General features: G+C 47.3%; 1 protein-coding gene across 1 annotated transcript in view; it reads left to right on the forward strand.

Moving 5' to 3' along the window:
• Window positions 1-1,733: 1,733 nt before the first annotated feature.
• Window positions 1,734-26,847, forward strand: part of Mylk (myosin light chain kinase) — a 208,183-nt gene continuing 183,069 nt past the window's right edge. Inside the window, 1 exon segment of the mRNA XM_052740431.1 lies at window positions 1,734-1,863. The gene's annotated coding sequence lies outside the window, so the exon portion shown is untranslated.

Here is a 26,847-nt window from a genome sequence, read left to right on the forward strand (position 1 = left end):
TGTGTAGCTTTGAGCCTTTTCCTGAAACTCACTTGGTAGCCCAGGCTGGCCTTGAACTCACTGAGATCCGCCTGGCTCTGCCTCCCTAGTGCTGGGATTAAAGGCGTGCGCCACCAACGCCTGGCTAGATGGAATTCTTGGTAGAGCTGAAAAATTAGCTGAGGACGAGCTTCTCTACAGTTATCTTCAAATAATCAGTAGCTTTATTTCATGTTTTCTTGTGACTTCAAGTCATTTGAAAACAGAAATATGAAGTGTCCACGGAACAGGGAAGTTATAATAACATGATTATGGAATGATGTGGGAATGATGGAATGTCCAAGAGCCTGATCTAGAAAGTGTTTGGGGTGGTGGTCCTGAGGATAGAGGGGAGGAATGGTGATCTTAGAGGCATCCCTAGCTGGAAGATCACAGCAAGTGACTAGCGAGGATGAGTTACCAGCTCCACATGTCCTGGAAGAGGATCTAGGGTCAAGGAACTAAGAATTCTTAAACAGCAGATGAACCGGGCTCCACCTTTGTCTTTAAGGTCAAGGTCTGTCTGACTTAGCACATGAGAGAAGCAGAAATGCCCCTCCTAATTCAGCTACATTTGGTCCTGTGGCTAAACAGGACAAGGTTGGTGCTTCCTATCACATGGGCAGAGCATCTAGCCAGGAGACTGACACAGGCCGGGAAGTCCACCCATCATATTCCTCTAAGAGCCCAGTCACTCCCATTTCCTCTGCAGAGAGCACCTCAAAGTGGGAAGGAAACCACCACTCTAGTGAAGGAGCCCTCTGGGCCTCCTGTGTGCTTTATTAAGGGACCTGGTAAGGATCTTTCAGTGTGCATCCCCCTGGCTGTATGCCATGGTGAGGGCCAGTGTTCTTTAGGTTTGCCCTTCATAAAGTAGCATACCCCAGGAAAGATAGAAACAAGCCACGAAGGACAAAACCTGACACTTGGGGAGAAATGGATCTCCCAAAGTTACTAGTTCCCCTCTTGATGTAAAACTTGCCTCCAGAGGGAGCAGAAGTCTCTGCAGAAAGGAGAAGGGAGACTCTTAGTGGCCTTGACTTGGTAGAGCGGGTGGACTCGGTGGGCCGCCTTAATGTGAATTCTAGAGACGCAGAGGACACAGGCCCAGTCTGGCTGAGGGACACTCGTCTCTAGGCCATTTTCCTTCCACAGTGTATTTTCTTTTAGCCCTGTCAGCCCTTCTTACCATGGATGGCAGTATCACCCAAGCCTGGTCCCCGATTACCCAGGCAACTTCTCCAGAAGGCCCTGTCGCCCATCTGCCTTCACTGCCTCTTACCTGCATGGAGTCAGCTCCCAAAGCCCTTCTCCCTCACCCCTGCCAGACCCTCTTTCCAGATCCTTCAACCTGACCAGAGCACTGCCCAGCAGTCTTCCTCGGTGAAGAAGGCATCTCATTCTGACTCTCCTTGGGACTGTTGTTTCTGAACTCCAGATTCGTAATACCCCACTTACTGTCACCTGTGAGGCTGTTTTGAGGACAATATACTGTTCCTAGCTGCTCTTACACTTGGGCGTGTCTGTCTCTGGTTTGTTTTTCCTTTCTCTTCCTCTTCTCTGTCCCACCCAGGTGGCTTCTGAGTTGTCTGCCTGTGCTGCAGTTCAAAACATCCCCTGGGGCTCACAGGGCAGGAAGCAGTTCTCCAGGGCCCTTCCTGGCTCTCCAGCCCAGTTACCACAACAGACCACAGGGAAGACGCTGGTGAGTCAGCAGGGCTTAAGTTCTGCTGTTGACCATTCTGCCTCAGGTACCAGGAGAGCTCCAGAGCGGGACTGTGTGTCTTCCTGGTCCCTCGGGAGATCCTTCATGTGAGAGGATGCCCTGGCCAGCCACCCAGGCAGGTGAGGGTGAGGTGTTGCTTTAGAATTACCTATTGGCCTTGGCTTAGCCCGTAGAATGCTAGACCTGGTGAGTCAATGGGCACTGTCACTGGGACCTGCCAGGAAGAAGTTTAAAGGCCAGCATGGGTGGGGTGAGGGGGGGCAGGGGACAGGTCTTCTAGCTTCAAGCTTGAGTTCTGAAACTCCTCCTTTTGCCTGGTGAGGGCGCCCCTCTGATTGACTCTGCCTGCTTTTGAGTTCTCTTTTGCTTCTGTAGGGAGCAGACCTCCTTGGTCTGGGGGGTACAGTAGGACCCTGTTATTGAGTCCATAACCACAGCTGGTTCTGTGGGGCCGAGCAGCTCCAGGTCTTTCCTGCCGGTGAGCTCTCACAGGCATGGCTTTGCAAATGGGCTCACCCTCTGTTTAGGGAGAAGACTTTTGTAGTAACAGACACAGAGAAAGCCCGTTGAACGCAGATGGTGCCTTTTGTGGGCAATTGTACAATACTAAGTATTCTCAGGTTTCAGAAATGTGGGTCGTCCTTTTGTATTTCCTATACATAACCTGTATCGTGTACATACTTTACGTTTTGTTATTTTCACTTGTGAGGGGAATGACATTAATAATGACAATTACCTCAGCCTCTTTCGCCCTCCACCTTAGGGTCCACCTTATTTTTGAGACAGGATCTCTCACTGAACCTGGAGCTCCGTATATTGCCTGAACTAGCTGGCCAGCAAGCCCCAGGGATCCTCCCATCTCTGCTTTCCCAGAGCTGGGATTGCTGTGCACACCACTGGGCCTTGGTTTGACCTGGGTGCTGGGGATTGAACTAAGGTCCTCAGGTTTACATAGCAAGTCCTTTACTGACTACACTCTCTTCCTTGCCCTAGTTAGCAATCGTATGGTCCTTGGGCAGTTTAGAAAGCCATGTCTTCACCTAGAGCCAGAAATGACTCAGATCCCATTCCTTTGACCTACAGTTCCCGGTTTTACGAACTGCTGATTGTGCGGGAGGGGTCCATCCTCAGTGTCCTTCAATGGCTTCTGGTACTGCCTAACAATAGCACATCAAACCACGGTTGCATATGCTCCATCGTTAATTCTCTTTCTTATGAAAGCACACATATTTTCTAGGACTTTGTTTCTTGCTAACTTGTATTCAAGAATGGAGTTTAGTCATACCTCTTTACAGGGTAAGCATTTTCTCTGAGCTCTTTTGTAAAGTGTTGATGTGTTCCTTTGTATGTTTCACATTGCCTTGCTCTTTTGTATCGCTCCTGACATTGGAATGTATGCATCCAGTGGATTATTTGTCTATAATATAATTAAAATATGATAATGTAATATTTGTCTCTAATGTCCTCATAGTAAATGGCTTTCTCTTGGGGCTCTTAGGACTTTTGTCAGTATTGTAACTATCTCTATGAGACATTGAGTCCTCTTTTCCAAAAAAAGAATATAAAAATAATATGACCTGGCACTTATTCATTCATTCAACAAGTCTTTGTTGAGTGATGACAGGGTCAAAATCCCTGCTTTAATGTACTTTTCATTTTAGTGTGAGAAGTAGGCAACAACTTTAAAGTACAGTGGAGAACGGAGCAGTAGATCGAAAGAGAGAGAGAGAGAGAGAGAGAGAGAGAGAGAGAGAGAGAGAGAGAGAGAGTGAGTGAGTTTGTTTTATGTAGGATGGCCAAGCAGAACACTGTTTCTGTGGAAGGAGACATAGAAACAAAGAGGAGAAGGAAATAAAAGCACGGGGTCTAAGGAGATCTGGAGCGAGAGCTCTCTTCAAGCAAAGAACTTGGCAACTGCAAAGACCGTGATGCTGGAATCAATTAGGTGTGGTTGGAGGAGCAGCAAGTTGGCCAGCTAACAGTAGAGGGGTGAAGCAGAGCTTGACAGGAAGTGGATTTTGACAATGGGCAGGGCATCGTTACCTTTGGGATATTGACCTGTTTCCTCTATATCTAAGAGACGGTGATCCTCTCACCCATCCCTTAGCCCCTTGGGCTGCACCTGTCTGATTTTTTTTTTCTTCTTCTTCTGCTCTTCTTCCTACTCAGATGGCCTTGTATGCAGTAGTAAGGACTTCAGATGTTATTCTGTCTGTAGTGAACTGCCCCTGGAGGGTGCTGTGTCGGGTGTGTTGGAATCTGGCCGCTTCCTGGGGGTCAGCTATTCGGGAGGAGAGTGGAAAGAGAAGCAGGCTCTTCAGTGGTCTGTAAGCCTGATGTCAGTAGGCGGTGGCCTTAAAGTGATCAGATGAAGAATCGGTTGAAGTAAATTCTGGATAAGAGGCAGGGTGAGAAAGATCCTGGATCTGACCACAGGGTTGAGGATGAGGCCTTTGCCTGGGTGGAAAGTGCTGCTGGAGAAACTGCCACTGGAGAAAGATCTGGCTGGAGAGATGGGAAATTCTGCTGTGTTCTCTTAGATAAATTAGTGGTGTCCTGCAGGCCTCTGGCTGTGACATTCTGGAGATCAGTGGGGAGGCTGAGAAGTGAGTATGGGAAACTCTTGTTTATGTGTAAATCTGTAATACTGGATTAGGTCATCTAGGAAGTGACCACTTAGGGGCCAGGAAGAGAAAGTAGGAGGAAAATGGGAGAGCACAGCATCCTAGAAAGCAAAGGCAGAAAGACTGTCGAAATAATAATAATAATAATAATAATAATAATAATAATAATAATGAGAGCCATATCAGTGCACTGAGATGATCCTAACTCCATAGAAACTGGTAATGGTGCCCTGCAGGTGTTACCATATCTTCTCCATTAGACCAGAAACTCCCTGAGGCCAGGGCTGATCCACTCTTCTTTTTGTGCTTGGAGCATTCACCGCTGTGACTTTGTTAAAAGGCAGGTGACTAGAGTCTGGAAATTGTAGGTAGGTGAGAAGACGCTTTTCAAGTGCAGGTTCTTAGTAACTTTTCTATTCTTTGGCATTTAATAGCAGCAGGTGGAGTAGCAGCTGGTGGTACCCTCTGTTGTCCTTATGCTTATACAGGCTTCAGACAGGAGGACCCTTTAACTCCACAGGTTAACAGTTCTTGTGTAAGACTGGGAAGTTGTGATTCTTTAGCTCTTGGCACTAAGCAGCTGGCTTTTAAAGCTTCTTAGAGGCCTAGATATTGGGATTCCTCACTTTGGGATTCCCCCAAAGTCTTTGCTTATAGGATAGTCTTTATTTATAGGAAGATGGGCATCACTAATGCTTACAGTAAGAATTTAAACTTATCATTAATCCTAAGTGACTTTTTTTTTTAATCAGTGATAGCACCTACGTAATGCTCCCAGGAGAGGTGGTTGCCCCCTTGTCTGTTTCAATTTAACCACATCACAACTCTGTTGCATGAGACACAAAGTGACGCTTGCTCTGTCTACCTGGGGAGTAGATTTATGGGGGCACAGTGCTGACAAGGAAGGACCAGAAGAGTTTGGGAATGTCCCCAGTAGAAGGGATTGGATGGCAGAGAAGATGGAAGAAACAGGAAAGAGCACGCAGGTGTCAGACTCCCAATTTAAGAAACCATCGCCCTCTAATGTGGTTGTGGGGCTCCAACCTGAGGATAGGGGACATAGGAGAACCATGATGGGTGTTTTGAATGCCCAGTTGATGCAGCCTGGGTTTTCCCATTTTCTGTCCAGAACATGTGGTCCTGAGTGTGGCTGAAGAAGCATTGAGGAGCCCTCTCTGGCCTCCCTTGGAGGCCCTTTTCTCATAACCATGAATTCAAGCCTTACCAAGAGCAAAGCCCAATGGGACTTGTGTCCAGGAAGGAATTATATGGAAGTACTTTGGGTCAGCTGTGACTTCCTCCTTTGATCATTAGTGTGTATCCAGGGGAGTGACATGGGCCCGAGGAGCTGGCCATTTCTGATTGGAGGTAGTACCTAGAGCAGAACAGCCTTAGAGATGCCTGCAGTTTGGAGCTGATGTAACAGAAGACCACAAACTGGGTGACTTATAAAGAACAGAGATTTATCTCTTATAGTCTTGGAGGTTGGGAGTCAAAGGTCAAGGGGCTGCATCTTGTGAGGACCCCCTTGCTGCATCATCTCATGGTGGAAGGCAGATGGGCAAGAGATCGTAAGACCCAACCTTCAACTCATCTTTATGGCAAACCAGTTTCCCAGATATGAGCCTCATGACCCAGTCACCTCTGAAAGGTCCTCCATCTCAACATTGAAGTCAGGGTTCAGTTTCTAACACTGGAGATTTGGGGAGACACACTCAACCATTGAACCCCTCAGAATTGGGCAATCTGAAAGTTAATTTAAATAAGGTTTCCTGGCATTTAGGAGAGTGGGGTAAAATTTGGGTCTAATCCTTTCTCTCTTTCACAAATGTAGCAAGACCAGAGAACTCATAGTACCACAGGAAAGGACAGCAATATATTCTGATTGAAATGTTTATGAGTGCTTTGAAGAAGTGAAAGACCATCTTGGCATAGGGAGGGCCACCAGTTGAAAATCCTCTATAAACAGAGAAGATCACTGGTGTGGGATGAGGGCCCCCTCAGAGCTCAAGCTAGTAATAAACTTCCAGGCCCAGGGTCTATCCCCTGGAGTTTTCCATGGAACCAAATTATAAACTTTTCCAGACGACCCCTGATCATGGGGCCTGATAAAGCCCAATCTTACTGCTGAAACTATGTCAACATTAAAGCTGCTTTTATTCATTTGCCCTCCATTAAAGCCATCACATATTAATTATTTTTCAAAAGAAAGAAAACTATGCTAAAGTTCTGCAAGTAACTCATGACCAGATGTTGAAGTCTCAGGATTTTAAAGCCATGCTTGAAAATATTGTAAGAAGTCTTTAAACATTAAAATCTAAAAATAAAGCCAAAACATTGAAAGGATGAATAATAGCAAAGCATTTTACATCACGAGTTTGACTGGATTATTTTATTTATTTTTGAACAAGAATCATAAGTTATAGTTTAATATTAGACGCTGAGACCTACATGTGCCTAGTTTTGTAATGTGTGGGTAGGTCATAAGAGGCATCAAGAATATATGTGATGGGGAAAATCTCCGGTAGCTTAGCTGAGTGCCAGTGTTCACCAGTGTCAAAGCTCAGCATCCACATGAATCCTCAGCTGTGAATGGGTGAAGGCAGGAGGCAGAGGAGATGCTTGTGTCCCACGTCTGGGGAAGTTGGGGAGCCACTGACAACGACGGCATCCTTCAGTCTCCCACTGAGTTACCCAGAGTGTGTGCAAATTGCATTGGGAATTTCATAGCATTGCCTCTGACTGCCTGTTCCTGGTGCTGGATGTGAGTCTGGCAGTGTCTACTCCCCCCCACTCCCATCTGGGTGGTAGTGGTTCTCAGCCAGATTTTCTGGAAGTATGTGAGCTGTTCTTACTTCTTCTGCTTGACTACCCTAACTGGTGTCCTCTGGCCTTCAGCCATGTCATACCCTCAGGACATATACCTTCCTTTTTTGTAGGGTGGGGGTTGCTGGGATAAGATGTCTGAGTGAAAATCTTGTAGGCGAACTTCTCTTTCTAACCTGCCAGTTCCCAAATAACCAACACATAGACTCATTATTAGTTGTAAATGCTCAGGCTTATTACTGACTAGCTCTTACAACTTAAATTAACCTATTTCTATTCATCTACATTCTGCCACATGGAATTACCTCTCTCTCATCTTGCACCTCCTGTTTCCTCTCTATGTCTTGCTGGCGACTCCTCTTACTCTGCCCTTCTTCTTCCCAGTGTCTTTAGTCTGTTCCTCCCACCTAACCTTATCCTGATCAGCTGTTGGCCAGACAACTTCTTTATTAAACCAATCACAGTGTAATTCACACAATGTACAGAAGGATTATTCCACATACAAGTCGAGACTTAGAGGAAGGTTCTGCCTGTCTGGTGGAAGGACTGAGTGAAGCAGGAGGACAGACATCTCCAGTAAGAGAATTAGCAAAGGACCTTTAAGTTAAAAAGATTAACCTGTCTTTGCATGTTTTTTGGCTCTTTTGGGGGGCCTGCTACCCAGTTCCCAAATAAATCACACACAGAGGCTTATTCTTAATTATAAATGCCCTGCCTAGCTTGGCTTGTTTCTTGCCAGCTTTTCTAAACTTAAATTATCCCATCTACCTTTTGCCTCTGGGCATTTCCGTTCTCTTACTTCTGTAAATCTTACTCTTGCTCTGTTGTTTGCTGTGTAGCTGGGTGGCTGGCCCCTGGAGTCCTCCTCCTTCTCTAGCTCCTTCTTTCTTCTTCTCTTCTCCCAGATTTCTCCTCCTACTTATTCTCTCTGCCTGCCAGCCCTGCCTGTTTCTCTCTCCTGCGTCACTATTGGCTGTTCAGCTCTTTATTAGACCATCACATGTTTTAGCCTGGCAAAGTAACACAGGTACACAGAGTTAAACAAATACAACATAAACAAAAGTAACACACCTTAAAATAATATTCTACAACATTAACCTTCCTTTAAAAAACAACAACAACAACAACAAAAAGCCTCACAAAAACCTCAAATGGAAATTTGGATTAAAATCAAGATGAGAATCAACATGAATAAATAAGGATTTTTAAAGTCCTTTGGTTAGTTTTTTTTTTTTTTTTTTAAATAGGCTAAGCATGGACAGGATGTGATGGGGCTGGTGATCTTCTAAGATAAAGACTGGAGAAAGGAAGTTTGTTTTGCCACTATCTTTTTCTATAGGCTATTTTCAACAACTATAAAGAGGGCGAGAGTCCCTCCACTTGCAAACTAAGGAGTTGACCTGCCAATTTCTTGGTTCCTGGCAGGAGAGGAGGCTTGTGGGTTAGAGATAAAGCACTTTACGATTAGCAAAAAAAAAAACCAAAAACAAAACAAAAAAAAACCCAGAGCATCAGCATTCTTGCCTTGGTTCTTTGGGCTCCAACCCCCATAGGTTGTTGCAAAGAAGGCAAGAGTATATATAGTTGCACCATAGTGGGATGGTGGCAGGGGTGGGGGACCCTGAAGACTTTGAATCTTTTCTAAGGGCCAAAAAGTACACTTTCACTTTGCTCCATCGGAGCGGGTGTGTGTGTGTGTGTGTGTGTGTGTGTGTGTGTGTGTGTGTGTGTGTGTGTCCTCTTTCCTGAGCTGTTGAGTACACAAGTATTCTTGAAAATTAAGCCTGGAACAAAGGCCATGAGTGCCTCTGTGGGTAAGATATGCAGAATTGTGAGACGCACGGAGAAGGGGCCCCCAAATGCATCAGTAATAGGAAGGGAGAGGATATGGGTGTTTGTGCATCCTTGCTTTGTAAGCAGTACTGACCAGGGACTTCTGTCTCATCCTTTGTCTCATCAAAAATCTTAAGCAATCTCCATGGGACTGTTACGTTGTTGATGAGGAGCCAGTGAGTAGGGACAATAAAGCACCCAGATGCAAGGCATTGGAGCAGGGAGTAGCAAATGCAGAATTAGATGCCGATCAAGTGACAGGTACAGTTCTCAGAGCTCTCCATGAGTGGATGTCTTTAATTCTCCCAACTAAGATGACCAGGCTGGGGAAACTGAACCTCGGTGAGTGATGGAGCTGGGATTCCAGGGTATGCATCTGACTGCTGTGCCATGATGTTCTTTCTTTGGTCCTCAGGGTCATGGTATGTGTGCAGATGGTGTGGAAGGAAACTACGCCAAATGGGAATCGTTGAGGGGACTGTGTTTAGTCTGAAGAAGGTTCAGGATAAATGAGAACTGTCTTCAAATAGTTGGAGGCCTGTCTTCTAGAAGTGTGGCGTTTAGTTTTTGTGGTTGCAAGAGACCTTGATCCGGTGATGGGGAAGATATATCATGGTTCAGTAAATGACAGACTGTCTCCTGACATGGCATGGGAAGCGGGGACTTGTAGGGAAAGAGCCTTATTTGTTGTGTAGGACTTTCTTGGTCATTCATCCATGTATGGATGATCTAGCTGGGGTCCATCAAGATCCCCATAATAAAACACCTCTGTTTCTCCTCTCTAGAGGAGCTCGGTGGTGGAAGAGGTCTAAATGATGTGTTCTAGACCTTTCCTAAGAGAGTTGCCCCTGCCATCTGTTGATGTTCCTTATGGACAGACGGGGTTCCTTTGTGTCTCATTACTGGGGTGTGCCGTCCCTGCTACAGAGTCTAGAGAGGTTAGTGTCAGCTGGGTCCTCGGTGCTGAGGCTCCTGGTATTCTTAGGGGACCCACAGGATCTTGACCAAGTCCTACTTTGAACCTTGCTGAGGTTGGGCCCATCCCATCTGCCAGCTGTATTCCCCATGCCCAGTTAGCAAAAACAGGATTCCTTTGCTGGGTGGGAGGCTACGTTAGGTCTCCCAATTGTATCTGTGGTTCCATGATTCACTCTTTCCTTATCAAATGGCTTGAACTCCAAAAAGTCAGCAGTAACAGGTGACGGGGCCCAGCCTCCCTGTGGTGATCTGGATGTGCCCCCAGAAACCCCCTGGTTTGGGGTGGCCCTAGTCCTGAGCTGAGCAGATCTAGCTGGAAGACTGGCACTAGACCCTGGAGTGGTCAAGAGAGGAGTCTGGGGAGCTGTGAGGAATCAGAACAGTGGCAGCTGACTTCATCTCTGTTCCACTTGGCCAGCACAGTCCTCTGTTGAAAGGGAACGGCTCCCCGAATGTGGTCTTAATTAGCTTGTGCATTTCTTTAAACGCATCCATCTTTATCAAAGGGGTTTAAAAAGTGCTGCTTAGACTGGTGTAAAGGGCACAGTCAAGAGCTGATCCTGAAGTAATGTCTCTGCTCTCCCAGATACCAGGAGGAGCTAAAAATACACTTGTAGCTCTGAGGAATTCTTGGTTTTTTGGACCCATCTCCTCCTTCTCTTTCAACATCCCTCAAGAAAGTGAGAGAGAGAAGGAATGGGCCAAAAAGCTCTAATTATCCAGTCTGCTGACATTGTTTTTATCTGCACCACTGATATTAAATCTGGACAGCATTCCACTGACATCACGGTGCTAAGAACGACTTCTGCAAAGTTGGGCCTTTGTCTTTTTTGCTGGCTTCGGCCAACGATCAGTTCCCACCCTCCCCCAGACTTCTGGAATTCCGTAATGCCCAGTGGCACTGGGAATTATCTGTCTGGAGTGTCCATCCTTGAGGAGAGTCCTGGAGCTGCCTGTGCTTGTCCCCCAGTCCTGTTTCCCCAACTCAGCTTGACCAGTTATGCTGGAGTGCTGGCACATGCTCATCATTGGAGCCATCTGGACTTGGCAGAAACCTTTTTACCATATTTCCGTTATTGGCAGCCATGGAAAAGGAAGAGAAAGATTTTCTAGTCTTTTTCTTTTTCTTTTTTTCCATCCTTTCTGAATACTTTCATTATATCCTTACTTTTTTGGGGCAGTCAAAGGCACCTTCAGTTTCAGTTTGGGTCTCTGGCTGTGGAACTGTCTACCTGGTTTCATGTTGTCGATCACCGAATAGTTGGTTTATTTAGGGCCCAGCAGGTAAGTGTTTCCCACTACAGCTAGACCATGTTTAAGGAAGGGCTTTCAATTATCCCAGGCATAGTGCTGGAGAATTTGCTTCTCACAGCCATCTGAAAGAAAGGATGTTACGATACGGTGTAGACATATGAGTATCTCTAATAGTTCCTGCCTTGTTTTCAGTATGACAACATGTAAGGGTTGTGGGGCCATGAAGAGCTAGGGTCCAGTGATAGGACTCTAGGACTGGTCCCTTCTCACTCCCTGGCTTCTGATCTTGTGATGTGATTACTCTCTAGTAAGTAAGTAAGTAAGTAAGAAAGATCGTGGGCAATCTTACTATTGTGATGCCGTCTGCCATGATGTCCTCACTAGAGCCTGTTTGGATGTTCAGCCTCAAAGCGTGAGCTAAGAAACCTCACTATTTTGTAACTACCCAGCATGAAATGTTTTGTTACAATTATGGAAAACTGACTACCACATTTTCCCTGTCTTACAATTGAGGGCAAAGGCCAAGAGAGATAAAAGAATTTGCTGAAGTTCCCAAAGCAGAGCTAGGATTAGAAACCAGGTGGTTATGGTGCCAGAGCAAGTTAACTTCACTGTCTGATTCCCTCATTGCCACACATACACGAGGAAGTCCCGTAAATATACGTGGCACACTGCTGTGGGAACAGTGCTCCCCCAGCCTCCCAGTGAGTGTCTATGTCTCTATAAAGCTTTGTCACCGTGAGTGTGCATTGAGGGAAAAGTCCAGAGATGTACAAACCCCAGAACTGCATAGCCTGCAGCCAGGGACCCAAAACATTTGCTGCCAGCACCAGAGCCTGGCCAAGCAGGGGCCGCCTGGTCCTTTTGTTCACTGCTGTGTCTCTGGGGACTGGCCGCTGCAAAGTGTGAGCTCTGCAAACACATGTGATGAGCCAGCAAACCCGAAACAAAGCCACTGCCATTGCCACAGGGAGACAAAGGGGACTGAAGGACAGCTTTTATATGATGCGTGTTTATGAACCCCTCTGTCTTTTCTCTTACTTCACTAGCTGGGTGGGAGCTTCGTCACAGTGGGTACTTGGGGACCCAAGTCTTAGATGAGGCTTTAGCAGCTTATGGGTCTTGCTGGAGTAACCATAGAAAAAGAGATGTGCCGGGCGGTGGTGGCGCACGCCTTTAATCCCAGCACTCGGGAGGCAGAGCCAGGCGGATCTCTGTGAGTTCGAGGCCAGCCTGGTCTCCAAAGCGAGTTCCAGGAAAGGCGCAAAGCTACACAGAGAAACCCTGTCTCGAAAAACCAAAAAAAAAAAAAAAAAAAAAGAAAGAAAGAAAAAGAGATGTACCTTGAGGTAGAGTAGGAGTCACCGGAGTGGTCCCCGGGAGGCCTCCTGGGACTGTGTCCCTGGCAGGCTTCCATAGGAAGGCAAAGACTGTTTTGCTTGATAACACGAGTTGTTTTGAACCTTGTGACCCCTTGAGTTTAGATCCTTTCCTGTCTTGCCCAATCCTTGACTCATTCCCCAAGTCTTACCTAACTTGGTTGAGTATCTTATATGCACATCACCTCACACCATGTGGAAATCCCCAGACCCGGTTCTTAACCTGGGCCCTGGCACTGGGTCACAGAGAAGTACTCTCAAAATGTTAAGCACTTTAAATCAGTTGTTAAATTTTTTGAAACATGTCCTGATAAATAATCTAGAAGAAAAGTTTTATGTGTAAAACTCTGCCTTGAAGTGTTGTTTTTGTGAAATTACAAGCAGCCTTATCGTTAAATAAAAAGAGCACGATCAGCGGAATTATAGTTTATCCATTTGATGGAATATTGAAAGTAAGATTTAGGAAGAATGCTTTGTATCAAGGAATAAATTCATTGTTGAGTTTGTTGAAAAGGAGGTTATATCCGTGTGTATGTATTATTTTGTTCTTAAAAGTATACATATGGAAGATAATAATATATATTGTTTACAGTGTACTAGGTAGGGTTTTTTCTTTCTTTCTTTTTTTTTTTTTTTTGTCAATTTGACACAAGCTATGGTCGTTTGGTCAATTGAGAAAATACCTCCCTCAGACTGGCTTGTGGGCAAGTCTATAGACCATTTTCTTGATTAATGAGTTATGTGGAAGGGCCCAGAGCATTGTGAGCAGTGCCATCCCTGGGCAGGTGGTCCTGGGTTGGTTGTATAAGATCGCACACTGAGAAAGCCATGGAGAGCAAGCCAGTAAGCAGCGTTCCTCTACAGTCTCTGTGCTCTTACGGTCAGTGTTTTATCACAGCAATAGAAATCACAGTAAGACACACACACACATACACACACACACACACACACACACACGCACGCACGCACGCACACACACGCACGCACGCACACACGCACACACCCGCATCACGCACACACCCGCATCACGCACGCGCGCACACACACACGCCCCATGAGAGAGAGTGGGGGAGAGAACTTATGCTATCAGAAAAAGACGTAATTCTATTCACAATCAGACTTTCAGCAAATACTTATTGCTTATGGACAATAACAGAAGAGAATGGTACAAGTAATTGGCATGAGTTCAAAGTCTATGCAGAGTTTGCAAACAAGACAGTTGCCTACCTAGAGAAGGAACAAGGATAGATACGAGAATATATCCAAACATAACCCAGTATATGGATATTCTCCTGTGCCACAGGTGTATTAAGTGTGGCCAGAAGAGGGCAAAGGCAGCCAGAGTAGACATCTTTGAAATCATCTTACTGACAGACTTAGAGAGGTTGTCTTAGACTGATTTGTATGGTCATAACTGGGTCATTTTTACCACAGATTAAATAGCTTATAATGAATAGAAGTTTATTTAGCTTACGTACCCAGAGACCCACCAGAGAACATGGTGCTGGCTTCTAGTTGACACCTATGAAGGTCTTGGCTTCGTCGTAACAAAGCTGGGGAGCGGGTTATATCTCTCATCCTCTTCTAAGGCCACTAATGCCACCATTATGGCCCCCTCACGGCCTCACCTAATCCTACTTAGTTTTTCACAGTTCTACAAATACTGTTCACACACGAATATTGGGACCTGGTATACAACACATGAACCTTTGGGGGATCATGGATGTGCATGACCAAAATGAACAGAAAGGCTGAGCACCGAGGTCCTGGGGCCAACCCAGATGGAGGCCCACAGCAGCCCAGCCTCAGTTAACACCAGCTGAGACTAATGCCAACCCCCCCTGTGTCCAGCAGGGAGCTGTCGAATGAACCCTTCATCCAGAGTGTGACCGCTTCAATGGAGAAGGCACAGGGTGGGGCTGCTGTCAGAGTGTTGGGGAAGACCGTGGGAAGGAAGGAAATCTGGATGAGAGAAAGTGGGTGGTAAGGGGGTGTCCTGGTTTTTTCTGACACACTCATGTCACCGTGGAGAGGAAGGAGTGGCTGCCATGCTCTCTCTGCCTCTCACCTTGTTTGTGCTCAGCCAGGGCCTTGCAGGTGCTCAGTACATACATGATGAGTCTGTGCGGACAAAATGTGTCGCCGTAGGCCCTTGTGCTCCCAGCTACGTTGAGAGCGCAGACCTGATAGGCTTGGCTCTCTGAGCCCAAGTGAGCAGTGTCCAGATAGCTCTAAGTGGGTAAGAGAGCCAATCTTAACTAGCCCTTCTCCAGGCCTCTAGACAACACCAGTGGCCTAAGAAGCTGGATCTGGAGGAAGAGTCCTTTGGAGACAAACGATAGGAATTAATGAAGTTCCAGAACGTTTGTGTTTGAGGTGTGCATGCTCGTGTCAGGCTGCTGTTCGTATGTGTTCCTCCCTGGTGTGCCAAGTGAACCTGATCATCAGCAGAGTGACAAAGCCCTCTCCGAAGCTCAGTGCCTGGGACAGTCACCCTGGTAACCCTTCATGCTGCTCTGTGCTGAGAGGATGAGGAGAGTGTGAGCTGCCCTCCACAGAGCAAAGATCCTTCCAAGGCTGGAGCTCATGTTCAGGCTGGGAGGACACACTCCTAGGATCCTATGCTGTTACATCCTTGGGGGCACATCAGAGATCCAACCTTGTGTAAGGACACTTCTCCACATCCTGTCCCTGAAACTTGGGAGTCTGGCCTTAAGCCAGTCCCTTCTCTTTAGGCCTTGTTTTTCCAATCAAGACTGAGAATGTGAGGCAAGAGCTTTTGAGCTCTATGGCTGTGTGTAGTCTCGTGGTGAAGCCAGGTCAAGACAATAGGACCTGTGAGCTTAGTCAACTCCCTAGTGTTCCTCACAGCCCCTCTAGCAATGTGACATTGCCACCAAGGGTCTGAACCTTAGAATCAAGAAACCTGAGTTCAGACTTGGCTGATAATTAGTAGCTGGTACCTACAGCTTTGAGATTTGGGCTATATTGACATCTAAAGGAATTGCTTTGAAATGGAAATAAACTTAGGCTAAAAGCCCTCTGTAGAGAGCTAGCTCCCAGGAAGGATTCAATAAATGATTACTTTTATCACAGCAATACGTCCTGTCGCTTAACTGTTCTGGACCTTGGGTTTCTTTTCTACAAAGCAGGAAGGTTGCCTTGGTTCAGGCTTCTCCAACACTGCCGCCCTTGGGGGTAACAGTAGAATAACGTGTGCCCTGGGGTGGGACTTGAGTCGCAGCCTCAAATAGCAGGCACAAGGCTTAGCATTGAGATAGAAACATCCTTGATGAGTGGCCAGATTCATTCACAGGTGGTGTGCTATAAAATAAGCTGATTTTAGTATAAAAATAATCCCCGAAACCTCTGAGTAGGGTGAATGTTCTAGAATGGGGTGGCCTTACGTAGGCCTTCTGTAGTCCTACAGATTGAGATGAGGTTGGGTGGCTTGGACGGTCTCCCCTTCCGGTGCTACTCCTGGTTCCTAGGGTACACGAATCTCCACCAAAGGTCTGAGGTTGGTGCTAAAGAATCCTGAAGGCGCCTCAGAGAAGCCGGCTCTCTGTGTCCCTGCCCCAGGGAGGCTGGTTCTAGATTGAAGCAGAACCAACAGAAGGAGGAAGTAGAGAGCACACGCAGCCAAAGGAGGAGCAGGCCTGTGTCTGAGCCTGACTTTCAGCCCTTAAGGGCTGGCCGGCTTGGGTTGGCAGTCCTCACCACCCTAGGTGAATTCCAGCAGACACTAAGCCATTGTTTCTCATCCTCACCGGAGGCTGTGGCAGAGACAGCAAAGGGTGAGCAGCTTGTGGAAATGTAGGACTTGACACAATGTCATAGCATGCTCCTGCAGCTTTGAAGAAACACTAGAGGTCAAGGTCAGTCCTGGGCTTGTTACCAGCAGTAGAAGGGGCAAGGAAGGGGCCCAGGGCAGCATAGCAAAGCTCTGGGGAGAGCACAGAGATTTCCATAACGGTGGACTGAGAACGTGTCTGTGTACATAGAGAAGCTGTTCACTGACAAGTGAGGTCAGCCCCGCACAGACTTCTGGGGACTGGCCACTGGGCGCGTGTGCTCTCTACCTCAGTTGTGAAAGCTTGAAATGACCTCACTCGTTTGTTTATAGGACACATGTTGGGGACATTTACCTGGGCAGGGGATATTGGTCAACTTTGTACTCAATAGCTATCGTGACAATGAAGTCTAATGGGATCTCAGCAAACACTGGAATTTTTTTCTGCTGGCGTGGTGTTTGTTATAGTAAGAGTTCAAGCCAAGCATGGTGACTCATGCCTGTAATCCCAGTAGCCATGAGGCAAGAGAATATCTCAAGTTCAAGGCTAGCCTGGGCTAAAGTGGGAGGCACTTTCATAAAACTGAAAGAAAAAAAAAGATTGAATAGATCTCTTCAGTTCTTCTAAGCAAGTTACCAAATTGAACCAGGATTTGGAGTTTAGAAGCCTGGATTTCAGTTCTGTTTTATGACTTTATGGCCTGTATCATTGTTTATTGAGGTTGTCACCTACATCAGTGTTACTAAAATGAAATATTGGAGGCAGGCCGACTTCAGAAAGAAGCTTATTCTTCTCACAGTTCTGGAGCGTCTCAGCCTCCTGTGAGGTTGAACCCGGCAGTGGATGTGGTCGCAAGGTGAACTTGGTAACAGAAAGCCAGAGCGATTTGGGAATCTTGCTCAGTCTTGTAAGGACTTGTGCTTGTGAGAGCCGAGGGGTCCCAAGAGGACCCCCTTAATCCCTTTCTGGAGCAGGTTTCTCGATTACCTGGACTCTACCTTTTAAATGTCTTCCTGTCTCTCATCATCACCACCCAAGAGATGGAAACTCCCAATATGGGAAGTTTTGGGAACACACTCAAACCATGGCGTGACCTTAGGGTTCATATTTCCCATCAACAAAAGGAAGATAAAATATATATTTTTTGGTTTTTCGAGACAGGGTTTCTCCATATAGTTTTGGTGCCTGTCCTGGATCTCGCTCTGTAGACCAGACTGGCCTCGAACTCACAGAGATCTGCCTGGCTCTGCCTCCTGAGTGCTGGGATCAAAGGCGTGTGCCACCACCGCCCAACTGAAGATAAAATATTTTAAGATGTTGTGAACTTGAAGTGTAAAATCTTTTTCTCTAAAAATGACATTTGTTCAATGAACCGGTGTTATCCACCTCATGACTCTAAGAGCAGACTATGAGGCGGCTTTGTAACAAGAGCATTCAAACGCTTCAGGTATTTCAGAGTAGCAAACACTGTCGTTCACGGAATATGCAGTGCTAACAGCCTGAACTGAGATTTGACTAGGAAAGCATTTCATAAGTCATCGAAACAGTAGTTAGTCTTAAGTAAAAACTCTTTTAGTAGTATTAGCAAACAGCACTGTTCTCACTGCGACGCTCCACACCTAGTCTCAATCTACACATGGTCTCCATCAACTCGATGACTGTGTTTTCCAAAACTCCTTTTTGCCTATCCTTTAGCCGACGAGTTTCTGCTCTTCCAGGCACCCACCCCCAGATCAGTTCTATATAGACTCGCCTCCTTGGATTGCAACGCCCCTGTTCTCTAGGGCTTCTAAATCCATCCTTACTCCAGTCCTTGTTCCTTCCACTCTTGGCTCTCATTTCCTTGTCTGTAAGGTCAGCAATGGACTAAACGATGTAGGTTCCCGAGTTGCCTGACATTCTGCAGCCCAGCTGTATTCTAGAGGGTTAAGAGGACACTCAGATGTACAAAATGAGAGTGATGCTTGTTGTTTAATCAATGACACATAATGAGTAAAAAAATGGTCAAATTAGGCGCCTGATAGTCCTCCTGTCTTGGGGTGTTGGGAGCTGGGGATCTCTGCCTAGTGCCTCTGTCCATAGTCTCTAGTGAGTTGCTCCCCGCAATCCTGGATTGGCTGGGGTTTTGTTTGTTTGTTTTTCCAGCCTTTCTGCCTCTGGTAGTCAGTTCTTCAAACAAGAACGAAGAAAGGAATAGTTTCAAGAAAAGGAATGCATCCCATTTACTTCGCAAACAAGTGATCATGCCCCAATGCCTTCCTTCATTCGAGGCTACTCCGGTCCCTGCCCGGAGGGGTGGGTGAAAGGAACGACATCAACTGTAAGAACTTAGTCTAAGGCCTGGCGCACAGGAACTGCTTGGTAAAGACCAATCGCTGTGAGTTCTCTGTCTCCCCGTCTTCCACCCACCTTCCTTCTCTAGGGAGGCCTCGTGGGTCGCACTCACCTGGAAGTTGGCTGTGGGCTGAGAACCTGGGATGACTGCAAGGGGGACAGCCCCGTCCCTGGGCCAGTCTTCAGTCTCCATGACCCGTGCTGGTGTCTCCCGTTTCAGGAGTGCCTGAGTGATTTGGCATCCTGGCTTGTGAACCCTGTAAGGTGGCCCGAGCAGAAGTCAGGTGACTAGGCTCTACCTGCTCTTCTGGTTTCCCCCATAATTTGTCTTACTCTGGGTCGGCTCCTCAAACCGGGCCCTTTCCTGCTGCTCATGTCTCCTGTGGTGAGCTGGCCCATCCTAGAGACACGGATGCAGCAGGGTAGAAAGATGGTACAAATGGTACAGCTGTCTAGGCTGGGGCTGTGATGACCAGGAGGTGGCTGACTCTCCTATGCTGTCACCCTCAGGTTCTGGCTCCCTATTGCTCCCGTGGGGCATTTCCTCCTGAACCAGGCCACATTCCTCCTCCTTGTTTCTATTTATAACACCTGTAGCTGATCCTTGTCAATGACCATAGCCCTTCAGGGGTGAATGGTAGCCTTATTCTACAGATGCACAAGTTAAGGCTTTTGAGATTTTTCACTTGACTTGGCTGCTTAGTCCTGCAACAGAGGAAGTGTCTGGTTCTCCCTTAGCTGGCCATTAAGAACCATTTATGTTTGAGGCTTTGGATTTGACCTGATTAGGGGCAGCGAGGGAATGGAGAAAGGATAACACACAGACACATACACAGAATAGCTGAGGTCGGGTGGGCTGTGTACACTCTGGCGGGGTGGCACCAAATCAGAAGTATTTATTATGTGCAGCCCAGGGAGAAGTTAGCTAGGCTCCGTAGACAACAGTCTCGGGCTGTCAACATCCTGGAGAAGAAAGCTGCAGCTGCTAGTCTCTGCACATATTGGCCAGTCATTTATAGACACACATCGACATGGGGACAGAACCAGAGGAAGGCTTTGCCGTTCCCATGGGTCTGAGGCATTGGGTGCTTGACATGACTGTGCCCATGTTATATTATGCTTTCACTCAGCACTTCATTCGTTCTTCACACATTCACTCAAGGCTTCCTCAGCTCCACACATGTGTTGGTCTGTTTCCTGGCATCCTAGGTCTGAGGCTGGTATGATAGCCCTACCTGGATGAGTGCATTGCTCAGCCCACGGGGTTCAGTGAGAATACAGGATATAGACTGGATGGAGGAGGCACATGGGATCGAGGAGGGGATGGTATGGTGGGAGCTCAGCAAACACACTTGACAGCCCGCACTTCTTTCTGTAAGGTGGTGTGTGTTGACGAAATGTGTGAGTGTGAAGATTGCTGCTAGAACGTGTATTGGAAAACTGTAATTACACCCAGGGTTTCTGGTTCAGGCTTTAGTTTCATTAGCTATGACTTCAATTGCAGAAAGCTTTTCTCAGCCTTTTCTTACTCAACCCCAAGTTAAGTGGGAGTCCCAGCAGGAGAGTGACTTCAGGAGGCCAGGCCATGCCAGTCTCCCTGCGAAGGTTTGTAAGTGGGTATGTGTGTTTGTCAGATCAGAGTGTGTGTGTGTGTGTGTGTGCGCGCGCGCGTGTGTGCGTGAGAGAGAGAGAGAGAGAGAGAGAGAGAGAGAGAGAGAGAGAATTACACCCCCTTTTAAGACAACCCCCAAGTAGCTCTCTGCCAAAGATGTGGGCGCATGGCTTGTCCTGCCCAGTGTGGCCTTCTGCCCTGCTGACAGGTTTGGCTGTGGGCAGCTGTGTGCCTTTCATGTGTGTTCCAGGAAGAAGGCCCACGAAGCTGTGGGGAGGGAGCTGCCTGGTGGATTGGAGGAGAACTCAGTGGTGAGGGACAAGTTCAGGATAACCTTGCACATTTTCATGCGGGAACATATGGACCTGGGTCCAAGTTGCTTATGGACACCAGTAGGGGTGGTCCTGCCCACAGTGAGCCGGGCCCTCCCACATTAGCCGTCAATAAAGAAAATGTACTACAGACTTGCCCACAGGCAAATTTGATGGGGGTATTTTCTCCATTGAAGTTCCTCTTCCCCAATGACTCTGGCTTGTGTCAAGTTGGCATAGAACTAGCTAGCATAAGAAGAGTGACTTGTAAACTTTTAAAATAAAAATTTCTCTTCATTTGTGGAATACACATGTATTTGTTTAGAAGGTATTTTGTGTTGTCAGGATAACATACATTGGCAATACATCATTGACTAAAAAAAGCAGGCGTGCCCTTTATTCTGGTGTGGCTTACTTGCCACTAGGGACACAGATGGTGTTAATTAAATGGTCACTCCTCTACGTGTCTGCCAGCTATGATGTATGGGATGAAGACAATGTCAAGGATTTAATAAGTGTGCCTGTCGCAGGACCCAGACTTGTCTTTGTGGGGCCAGAAGTCTGTGCAGTGTGTCTGGTCGGGTATTTTGTTCCTGGGCATTTGTTTTTTTTTAACTCAAGTATAGAAATTTAAAGACTGCTTTTCGTGTGAATTCCCTCCCACTTCCTGATCCATGGTGCTAATGATTTAGGGTTATAGCTAGCATTCAAGCCGTGGGCCGTTCCATGTGCTTGAGGGGACCCTCAGGCTTCAGATATGTCTTCCATGGTTTTAGCTAAGATATTGTCCCTGGTTTTGTCCAATTTAAAATAACTTCCCAGTCACGTGGTTCCATAACCAGAAGTCCAATTTGAGAAGGCTTGGGATGGACTCCCTCCATTCTCTGTGAGCAGCTTTGGTTTCTAGAAATCTCTTCCTCTTTAGCAAAAAGGTTTTGGGGTATCTCCATGTGCTCAATCATCCAGAATCTTGGCCAAGGACCTGAGTGATCGAAAGCTGTTTCCATAGTGCCCGTCTCAGCTTCTTCTTTTTCTAGTCACACTGATGAAGTTTGTGGTCTTGAAGAAGAGAGAGAATGAAGTCAGGTGTTGATTTACACTTGTCCTTACTTGTTCCTCAAAGCTGCGCACCACCGCTCAGAGACAACCATTTTTCCCTTGATTCTTGGGCGTTTGAAGAAGGCCAAGAGTGAGAACAGATGGTGCCAGAGAGAGCTTGGGAGATTAGCTGGAATAAGGTTCTAAAGGATGATCTGGGGACTTCACAGTGTGACCAGGGAAGGCCCTGAGCCTCTTGAGGAGCCCAGATTATTTTTGTGCAGGATGACATTTGTTTTTCTGCTTTTATTATCACTCCATGCGATGGCATTTCCTAGCAGCTACAGATACTGTGATGTCACAGTCGATGAGATGCAGAAACAGAAGAAAAGATCTAAGTGTCCGTTATTAGGCCAGATGTTAAAGACATTGGCGAGCTGTCAAGACGGCTCAGTGGGTAAAGCGCTTGCCCAGGAAGCCTGACAACCTTAATTGCATCTGTGGAAAGTACATCAAGGTAAATGGAGAGGACTGTGACCTCCACAGCACTGACCTCCACAATGCAACCATATGTATGCACCCACCCCTATATATATATATATATAATAAATGCACCCCTCATACATATGTACCTAATAAATGCACCCCTCATACATATATACATAATAAATGCACCCCCTCATACATATATACAGGAACAATAATAAATAAAAATTCAAAAGGAGAAATTTGCAAGATTGGGATGCAGCTCAGTGATATAGCATTTGCCCAGCGTGTGTGAGGCCCAGATTTCCATGCCCAGGACCGTACATACACCATGTACACACAGCAGAACTGAACTTCTTCCTAAACTTTTTTTTTCAGAAGATAAATTTTTCTTTCAAAAATATTTATATTGCTGGCCACAGAAGTGTGTGCCTGTTACTTGGTCCCCGCTACTTGGGAGGAAGGAAGCCCTCTCTCTGTCTTGCTCTCTCTCTCTCTATTTTACTTTTATTTGTGTGTGTTTGTGTGAATATATGCCATGTGTGTTCTGTACTTTAGGAGGTAGAAGAGGGCATCAGATCCTCTGGGACTGGAGTTAACAGGCTGTTGTGAGCTGCCAGATGTGGGTGCTGGGAATTGAACTCAGGTCTCTTCCAGCAGAGCGGGGAATACTCTTAAGTGGTGAGCTCAGGAATTTGAGGCCAGCTTGAGCAACACAGTAAAGCTCTGACACACAAAAAGAAAAATTATATGAACACATAGACTTCTTGTTGATACTTTTATGTGAATTACTATTTAATTTAATATCAAATACACCAAGCCTCGGTAGCACAAACAACAGCCTTTGGGTCCTTAATAACTTTAAAGGACATAAAGGAGCCTTGAGACCACAGAGCTGGGAGATCAGGGATGGCCTAGGTGTTGAGACATTGCAGCCCCTTAGGAATCCACCCCCACCTGACAGGGCTTAAGCTCAGAACTAGGGGAATCCCTTGGTGTCCACAGAAGGAACGGAGGTATTATGTGCTCTGAGCCCAGCTCCTAAGGCTCACTAGGATGAACAGCACTGTGTGATGCTGGACACCCCGTGAACGCTGCTGAGATCTCAATTCCACTCTCAGCTGTGTTCCTGCCTACAGTCCCAGCATAGGAGTGAGTTCTCAGCCTAAGTTCTGAGCGTCCCTTCTGTGCTAGGCATCCTAAGTGGGGCTCCATTGGCTTAAGGAAGAAAGGGCTGGGTCTCAGGAGGCACATGTCTCATGAGCTGGTGTAATCCCAGGCCAGATGCACCAAGGGGTTAGAGTGGCAGTCGGGGCCAGATGTGGAGTTGGGGAAGTGCCCAGCCCATCTGGGGCTCAATTCTCTGCTTGACGGGGTCTTTTCAGTTGCTTTACACTCAGATTGGAGTCTGCATCTTCAAACAAAGTGAAAACCTGTGAGCTTCCACCCCGGGGCTCCCCAGGACTTCACTGAGTGTCTCTGCAGTAGCAGCCAGAGGTTTCAAAGGTCACCCCAGCTGGGCGGATTAGAACAACAGATCTCCCAGCAAAGTTGGCTGCCCTCAAGAAGGCAAGTTGCAACATCTGCGAGGAGAGTCAGAACAAAGCCCCTTACTTTCTCCATCTGGCCCAGCCTCCGTGTGCTCGGCTCTCCCGTTTCTCTCCGTCATTGCTGGACCTTGGACCAGAATCTCATCCACGGTGAAGCTGCCCTCTGGCCTGCCTTCTGTGAAAGCTCCCTGGGGAGGAGGCTGCCATCAGGTGTGTCTGGGGGTAGCCGTGTGTGGCCCTGCCCCGCTTTGCTTGGGTGGGTCATGGCGAGGCAGCCCGGCACAGCTGAGGAGCCGCTCAGTGCTGGATTAGGAGAGATTAGGGTACTTGTCAGGATTTGACTGCCTTGCGGAGAGGATTAAGGAGGGCGGGGTGGGGGTGGGGGAGCCATCAGTGCCCGGGGTGTTTGTAGGTGAGTGGTTTTGCCACCCCTGATAGGAGCTGTTAGGGGTTTTACGGGCAGGATGCCATACCTGCCTGGGAGCACCTCCCAGCAGGGAAGTTTAAGTATTTCCAAGATATCCTGTGACTTCGACCTTCTAATATTGTGATCTCATGTGTGTGTACTCGGAACAGTGGAGGGCCAGTTGGCGTTTCCAGACTCACTCTGCTTGGCTAACTGGACTCTTTTGTTCCGAGCCTCTGTGTCTCCGAGCAGCGCTCTGCCTTGGCTGTAGTGGCAAGTTCCTTTCTAGGTTCAAGAGACGATTTACAGCGCTTTTGATCAAATTAAAGTCCAGTCCACTCAGCGCTGCTTGGAGTGATTAATAAATTGTGTTGCTCGTCGAAACCTTACTCGGAGCGTGGCTTTGGTCCAGACCTCAGTGGGCCACTGCTCTTTCGACCCCTCCCCTTGTGCTTTTCTGTGTCTCCTTTGTCTATTGGTCTGCATTGGGCTGAGTATTGATTGAATGAATCCCCGGGTTGGGGGTGTTTGATTGCGGCTGCCAAATATTGCCCTGCGGATAGAGATTGCCGCAGATGTCGTCCAGTCTCTCTGGTATTCTCCATAGGAACGTGGTCCCCAGGCTCCGTGCAGGGTTAGAGAGGAACAAGAAGGATTTGGCTCAACTCATTATTAATTCCCCCCCCCCCCAAATATGCAGTAGCCATCAGTTGACAGCATGGCTGGAATCTGCCTGCAGCTACGGGGCGATGGGCCGAGGGTGAGCGCAGCTGTTTGGCGTGACTACACAGCTTGGGATTTGGATCTGGTCTTGCCCCCGTGACAGAGGAGTCATCCTCCTCCTCAGAACTTCCTGACAGGGGCTAGATGGTTCTTGGCAGTATCGACTGGTCTATGTCTTCAACCTGAAGCCAGACTCCTTCTTGTCTTTTTATTCTTTAGGTCAAGTGTGTCTCCTTTTAAATTAAATTTAAGATTAAAATGTCAATGTACGTGTGAACACACATATACGTGGTGTGGGTTCATGGGTGCCCTGAGTGAGTGTGGAGACAAGAGGACAGCTGTGGATGGAGGTCCTCGCTTTCCAGCTTGTTTGGACCAAGGTCGCTGTTGTTTCTCTGCTATGTAGGCCAGGCTAGGTGGGCCCTGAGCTTCCTGGGATTCTCCCATATCTGCCCTGTGTCATGTTTCTGAATTCTGGAGATTTAAACTCATCTCACACTTGCAGAGTAAGTACCTTTATCCACTGAGCTAGCTCCCTAGCCCAGGTGTGTTTCTATTGGCGAGATGATCTGGGACTTCAGCAGGTGTGGAGTCATGAAGATTTGGAGAGCAAGCGACTCTGGGGCCTGTTTTCTCCGTTTCCCACTGCCCTGAAAGGCTGGGGAGTCTTTTGTCGTCTCGAGCAGAAAGGGGAATGCTAGTCAGCTTTTCTTCATTGTGACAAATGCTTCAGAGAACTGGATTCAGAAGCAGGAGGGATTTATTTTGGCCGATGGTGTTATGGTTGGCCAGCTTCCTTGGTTCTGAGACTATAGTGAGGCTGAACATCTTGGGGAAGGGTGTGCTGGACAGGGCAGCTCCTCTCACAGTGGCCAGGAAGCAGAGTGCAGGGACAGGGAGATGCCCTCAAAGGCAGACCCCTTTCCTGTGATCTACTTCCTACAAGCAGGCCCCACCCTGTAGTAGCCCATTGGCATGAACTCATGAAAGTATGGATCCACTGGCGAACCAGTCACTGCTCAGTGATTAGATCCAACATCTAGTGACCAGATCCAACATCTAGTGAATAGATTCAGCTTCTTTGAACCTACTTGTTCAAACCTTGAAGGGGTAGGCCATGGGGAGGTATTCCAAGCCACAATGGGGAGTCACCTCTCCTGTTCTTCCTGTGGCAACTCTCAGGGCCCTGCCTGTTGTACCCCCAGTCACCGCGGACAGCATGACAAGCTCTGTCTGAGACTCTAGAAAGCCAGTAGAGTATGACGACCCTCTACTCGTGGTGTTTGGTTTCCACTGCTCAGCTTGGGCAAGTGTAGCTGGTTTATTCGGCTTCCTTGTCCTCCTTTCTGAAAGGGGACCCCTAGAATCATCTGTAGGATTGATAGGATCAGGTGAGAGGGACCACAAGATACAGTCAACATCTGGAAGCTGCCGGTGAGCTCAGGCCTCCTCCCTCCAGATTTGTCTGAGGATAGTTAGGCCTGCCTAGACTCCTTGTTGACTTTGATGACAGGGTCTGAGTGTTCAAGGTGGGACACAGACTTCCTTTGGGGGGAAGATGCTGTGACTGATTCTATTCAGTGAATGTCTTTTACACTATACTTCTGGTTTTATTATACTCCATTCCCACCTCTCTCCACCCCGTAGAGTCCATATTGTTCCCACTTGACAAAAAGAAAACTCAGATTTAAAAAAAAAATGGAGGTCTCATGAACAAATCATAGCTGGGAAGCAGCTGTGTCTCCGAGTTTATGGTGAAGTTAAGCAAGTCTGAGCTTCCTGTTAGATGGATCACCTCCACCCTAGCTCTAGGGTTGGCTGCACAGAGTATCTGTCCCTCACCTCAGCAGCAGTGGATGAATTGTGGATGAGGCAGTGCTCTTTCCAGGTTGTGGTTCTAGGTAGCCACGCAGGGTATAAGAACCCTGTTTGTTTCCCCGCTACTACCGCACTCC

The sequence above is a fragment of the Peromyscus californicus genome, unplaced genomic scaffold, assembly GCF_007827085.1.
Source record: "Peromyscus californicus insignis strain IS unplaced genomic scaffold, ASM782708v3 Scaffold_16__1_contigs__length_79575227, whole genome shotgun sequence".
Classification (NCBI taxonomy): domain Eukaryota; kingdom Metazoa; phylum Chordata; class Mammalia; order Rodentia; family Cricetidae; genus Peromyscus; species Peromyscus californicus.